Raw genomic sequence first — 6,668 nt, forward strand, 5'->3', positions numbered from 1 at the left:
TATTTGAGTGAAGTTTTCTCCACTGCTTAAAGGTGATAGAGAAAGGTTGAATGGGGCATTAATCCTTGTTCTGTGATGTGATATGTAGCCCAAAAAAAATTGGTTGGGTCTGTAATGGCTCAGAACCTCCCTAAAAGGCTCTCTGAAACAGCTATGTTACTATGCTAGGTTTAGAATGCGTCGTTTGCCCTTATTGGCGTCGTTTCAGAGCTTATCTGGCAACCTCATTATGAAATGCAGGTAGTTGTTGGCGCTATTCGGTTGCCGTTGCTTGATTGGCTGCCCTTGTTCTCACTGAAAAGAAAGCTCATTCCCTTTAGATGAACAAGCCAGAGCTAACGTGCAATTCTTACAACAGGAATATGGCACAACACACTTTTAAAAAAAAAAAAATGTGATACTTACAGGCTGTACTGATTGCTGGGGTTGATTTTGTTGCAAAGTCGGAACTGACCCTCTACTAAGCATTAAACTCCGACTGAAGCCTGCTCGGAATCGTGCAAGGTTTGTGAAACTGTACTCCTTGAAATGCGCAGATTAAAGGAAAAGTCGGCGGTTGTATGTACTGGGGATGCTGTTAAAAATAAATAAAAGCCATTGATCGCAAACATTGCTTTCCGGGGGAAGAGTATGTAACAATCGTAGTCCGCTTTCACAGCCTTGGAAGGCACACCAGTTCCTGTTTCTCGACGAAGGGGCGTGTCTGAAACGGGGTGGCTGTGGATTTGGGTGTGGGGGGGCGATTGCGTCAAAAGATACGTCACTTAAAGGCGGGGTAGGGGATCTTTTTCTGGAGCATTTTTTTACATATTGCTTGAAATACTCTTCACACCCCCATTGCAACCAATTAATTAAAAGTTTTGACACAAATATGAAAAGTTTTAGTGGCCTCTAGAACGTACAATCTAGGAAAAACACTATCCAATCATACTGAACGGACCGTTAACAATGATTGGATTCTGATGGGTCTATCAAACTGCAATCTGCTCCTCCCTCCCCCTCCCTCCCCCTGTGCGCGTACCCTTCTTCGTGAACGAATTACGCGTGTCCAGAAGCTTGGCAGGAAGCTAAACTAGAGCCAGCTTGGCTAGCACCTAGCATTATTAAACGTATAGTTAGCATATACTAAATACTAAATACTAAATACGGCAACGATCGATGCTTGCTGTCAGAACAGCGCTCGTGCACCTTCGTGCACCTTTGTGCTCGTGCGCGTTCATGTACTCTAGAGGCGTGGCTTCGGGGGGAAAGTGAAGAAAAGGTTTGGGACTTTTGACCTGTGTATTTTCAAAATGCAGCTTCGCTGGACTCAAAATCCAGGATCTCCTACCCTACCTTTAATGCTCAAACACGGATTTGCCCATTTTCTGGCTGCAATTCAAAAAAGGGGGAGTACTTGAAGCAGAGGTTCTGACACTTGCTGGCACTTCGTGTGTACTCCCCACAGCGGGGAGACTCAGAACTAACACCAAAAACGTGAAAAAGATGATTTTGATTCTCTATCCCCTTTAAAGCAATACTATGTAACTTTTCTACCTTAAAATAACAGCTTGAAAAAAATTGTGCGGCTAGAATGAGTTTTAATATTACGACTGGCCTGTCTCCTATGCCCTTCGGGGGTCTGAGTTGGAAAAACTGCACTATGTAACTTTGCTGGACCGGCCCGGGAGCTGAGCGGAAGTACTTCGACTTGCTTTGTGGCACACCTACCGCAAAAACAAATTGACCCCTCTCACGCTCCCAGGTACATTTGATTACTCTTACCTTCTCGGTCGACATAGCTTGCACCTTCTGACTCCTCGCCGGTTCGTCAACAAACGTGAAACGTGAAAGCGAAAGGCTGTTGTATTTACGACAGTGTAACCGTACATTACCTCCAAGCCTGTAGGGGGAGCTCCATAATGGGCTTTTTGAGAAGTTACATTGTATTGCTTTAAGTGTTTCACCTTTCCCGCTTCATATTCTTATTTTAACAGCTGATGCCCAAGAGACAGCTGGGCATCAAATCATTGTGTTGTTTTGTTTTGCTACTAAATGCCCCAACGTACTGCAGATTGACCATAGCTCTCAGTTGTGTGCCTGAGCATAGATTTTTATTCACACAGAAAATACAGGGGTTGTCAAGTCACAGGCTCGTTGACAGCTTATTCACATTGAATTCTCTGCAAAAGTTTGATTTTGCGATAGCAATACATTCGTATGATATTGTGCAGCCATCTTCAGAACATGTTCCCCGTATAAATGCTTTATCCTGTTTATGGTAGCAGGGGGATTGAACTCTAACCCAAGCTGTCATGGGATGGGTGGTGGAGAATGTACGAGTCCATCACACTCGTACATTCAATTCAGAATCACCGATAAGAATCAACATTCTTTAGACTGTCAGGCGACTCCACACTGGACGAGTCGCTTCTCGTTTGAACCAGGAACCTTCCTGCTGCCTCCCAAATATATATTAGGATTGAAATATATACAGTGCACCTATATCAACGAATAGAAATCCACCAGGGGAAAAATGTGCAGGTTTTATTGCTTTAAAACAAGACTTAACTCCACTATCATACCACTATCCTTTGGTATACAGAGGAGTTCATGTTCAACTCAATGACTGCAAGGTGTCCAGGTCCCGTGGCTGCAAAATAAGCCCAAACCATCAGCCCTTCGCCATGCATGTTTGTGCTGATATACCGTTTGGGTTAGGGTTAGACATGGTGCTGTGCACTATGACTAAACATCTTCACTTTGGTCTCATCTGTCCAAAGTCTTGTCTTGTGAGAATATACTTTCTCCTGCAACCCTTCCAAACAAGCCATACTTGTTCAGTCTTTTTCTAATTGTAGTGTCATGAACTTTAGAATTTAACATGCTAACTGAGGCCTGTAGAGTCTGAGATGTAGCTCTTGGGGTTTTGTTTTACAGTCTCTCTGAGCTTGGTGTGAGCTAGGACTGTCCACTCCTGGGAGGATTGACAGCTGTCTTGAATGTTTTCTTCTTGTGGATAATCTCTGTCACTGTAGAATGATGAATGAATGATGATGAAAGTAGTTTGGAAATAATCTTCCATCCATCCATTATCTTCCGCTTGTCCGGGGGTCGGGTCGCAGGGGCAGCAGCCTGAGCAGAGAAACCCAGACGTCCCTGTCCCCGGTCACTTCCTCCAGCTCTTCTGGGGGGACCCCGAGGCGTTCCCAGGCCAGCCGAGAAACATAAGCCCCTTTCACACTGCGACCCGCTACCTTAGCGGGTCCAAATTGCACCTTCGACCCGCGTCGAGCAATGTGAACGCTTGGCGTGTTGGTGACCCGTGTAGCCTGAAGCCGAGTTCAGGGGGCATTGCCTAGTGACAGAGCGTCACACGAAACACAGAAAATGCTGGGCGTGTACAATGACGTAGGCACAAGCCATGCGTCGGAGGAAGGGTTAAATACACCTTGAGGACTCGTTTTTGCAATTGTATATGCAGTTCATGGAGATGTTATTTTACGGGGTGTGGATGGTTACAACGTGGGATGCCGCCGAAGAACATATGCGGAGAATACAAGAGCACTATAGTCCCTGAAATGTGGCGGTAAATAACGTCCTCTGCTCGGAGGCTGAGGAGCTCGCGGACCTCCTTGTCTCCCCAGTTGGCCATATTAAAAAATGTCTCGAACTTGATGTAGGCTAAAACAGAGTGAAACTTGTCCTCACCTGTCGCTGTTGTTCTGAATCAGCTGTCCATTCTGTCTTTTAAACTCCTCACGTCACGCCACGCCCACGTCCGACCCGCGTCGATTGCGTTCACACCAAACTCGGCTCGGCAAAAAGACTAGGGTCCGACGCGGGTCGAAAGGCGAGTCGAGTTGACGCGGCAGCCCGGGTCGGCAGTGTGAACGCAACAGCGGACACGCTAAATTCGCGGATTAAACGCGGGTTATTCGGCAGTGTGAAAGGGGCTAATGTCTCTCCAACGTGTCCTGGGTCTTCCCCGGGGCCTCCTCCCAGTGGGACGGGCCCGGAACACCTCACCGGGGAGGCGTCCAGGAGGCATCCTAACCAGATGCCTGAGCCACCTCATCTGACTCCTCTCGATGCGGAGGAGCAGCGGTTCTACTCCGAGCCTCTCCCGGATGACCGAGCTTCTCACCCTATCTCTAAGGGAGAGCCCAGACACCCTGCGGAGGAAACTCATTTCGGCCGCTTGTATTCGCGATCTCGTTCTTTCGGTCACTACCCACAGCTCGTGACCATAGGTGAGGATAGGAACATAGATTGACCGGTAAATCGAGAGCTTCGCCTTCTGGCTCAGCTCCTTCTTCATCACGATGGGCCGGTGCAGAGCCCGCATCACTGCAGACGCCGCACCGATCCGCCTGTCAATCTCCTGCTCCATTCGTCCCTCACTCGTGAACAAGACCCCGAGATACTTGAACTCCTCCACTTGGGGAAGGATCTCATTCCCAAAATAATCTTATAACCTCTATAAGATTGATGGGCAGCAACAGTTGCTTCTCTAAGATCACTGCTGATGTCTTTCCTCCTTGGCATTGCGTTAACACACACAATGCTGCAGACCCACAAACTAACAAAACCTCTGCTTTTATCGAGGTGCTCACACTTGAATTAATTTAGGGAATTTGATTAGCCGACCTTGCTGTTTCTTACCCTCTTAATTTGGGTGGAAGCAGTCGGTGGTATTAATTGTTTTCACAATAATTCTGTATTTTTGCTTGTTTTTGTTAGATGCGTATCGACACAGTCTAATATGTCATGCGTTGTTATTCATTTAAGGTTGTGTTTACCTAATTTTAATGCCTAATCATGTCCTTATACGTAAAGCCATCCATCCATCCATCCATCCATTTTCTTTACCCACTTAATCCACCCTGAACAGGCGCCGCTCGAGAGGCAGCCTGCTGCAGCAGGTCTGGACATACGGCGTCTTTCTTTGTATCTTCTTGACAGTTTCTACTGTGCTTTTTTTTTCTGTGAAAACACCCATTCGTGAAACATTTTTCTATGCTGGTGTGGATGCTGCGCTGCTGGTAGGATTTCTGCCGGCAGTTTTTCACGTCCGTTGTGAATCATAACCACTGCAACAGCAAAGCTGTTAACCTGTTGGAGCAGCTAACTGGGCTTTCCGAAGCCCACGTAATGCCTAGAATATGTTCCCAAATCAAGATGAGTTGAAGAGCGGAAGCTTTGGATGAAGAGCATGAAACAAAATGGAGAAAAAGGTGAAAGAGGGTTAAACCATTTCTTACCTTGATGGGAAGTGGCAGATCAGTGGCAGATAAATGGGCAGGACTGAACCCCTGATGATGACCCAACAGGAGTATCAGGAAGGCAGGACCTGCTGCAGGAACAACTCTATCATTTCTCTCAGTTTTAAGACTATACGGGCAGACAGAGAGGTAACCCAGAAGGAGGAGGATTACAGAGCTTGCTAACAACAGATTATGTAATCCTGAACATGTCACTGAGCGGAAGCGTCTCTGCACCCCAGATGTTGAACTGTTGGCTGTGAGTTCCTGTCCATGTAGTCTGCAGAGAGAGTTCACTTGTGTCACCTGCCTGTGTTGCATGTGTTCTTCAACAGCTAAGTTGCTGCAAAGCTAAACAAACACACTGATGGCAACCTCTGATGATTTCTACCACACCTTCTTCTCTGCTACACTTCAACTCTACATGTTCGTTTATTTTGTCATCTATTAAAATAGTTTATCTTTAATAATGATTAATACTGCAGCGGTATAGTTTCCCTTAGGGGATTAATGAAGTCTTACTGAATTGAATTAAAAAATTACATAACTGTGTGTAAATGGTCACAGCTTAATTAAAGTAAGAAAGAATTAAAGGACACGACGTAAAGAAGGTCCATTTTGGTTTCAAAATATTGTCCATTTTAAGTAACTATTATTTAGGTGCTGTTTACACATACCCGGGTATTTTGATAAACGAAGACCTTTCCCTTCGTTTGTGCCTTTCGTTTATACACAAACAGAGTTTTTTCCTCCGAAAACGAGGCATAAAAAAAACTCCAGCAAAAGTGGAGATTTTTTAAAAACTCCGTTTAGCGTTTGTGTATAAACTGGTTGAAAGAGACAAAAACGGAGTTTTGGGCAATTGAGAATGAGGAGTTGTCGTCATAGTACAGAGCCCCGCCCCTATCCGCCATGTTGGCAGGATGCTAGCGTGAAAACGCCATTCTCTCCGTTCGTTTACAGTGTACGCGTGTGTTTTTAAATCAGTAAGTTTAAACAGTCCGGAATTGCAAGAACATGCCTGGAAATCACTGCTGTGTGAAGAACTGTTCCAGTACCTCACATAATACGTTTGGGAAACATAGGAACAACGAAATACATTTTTTCGAAGTTCTTCCTGTCAGCGGTTCTCTATTAGGCTTCTGATTGGCTTGTGTGGAATTCTCATTGTTCTAACACTGCCACCGTCAGGCTTGGGGTAATTTAACAGCTCTTGATTGCGTTTTTATGCTGATCAATGTAGACGTGTTTTTTTTTTTAAAACGGGGCTGTGTGCACCTAGTTATTTTTGCAAACGAAGGTTAGAAAATATGCGTTTATCAAAATACCCGGGTATGCGTAAACAGCACCTTAATTTTGACTCCACGAAGCCACCGGTGTAGCTGTTGGACTCTCTTCTTGAAAACATCTATTCGTTGGTTGGCC

This window comes from Odontesthes bonariensis, chromosome 13 (genome assembly GCF_027942865.1).
Source record: "Odontesthes bonariensis isolate fOdoBon6 chromosome 13, fOdoBon6.hap1, whole genome shotgun sequence".
Lineage (NCBI taxonomy): Eukaryota > Metazoa > Chordata > Actinopteri > Atheriniformes > Atherinopsidae > Odontesthes > Odontesthes bonariensis.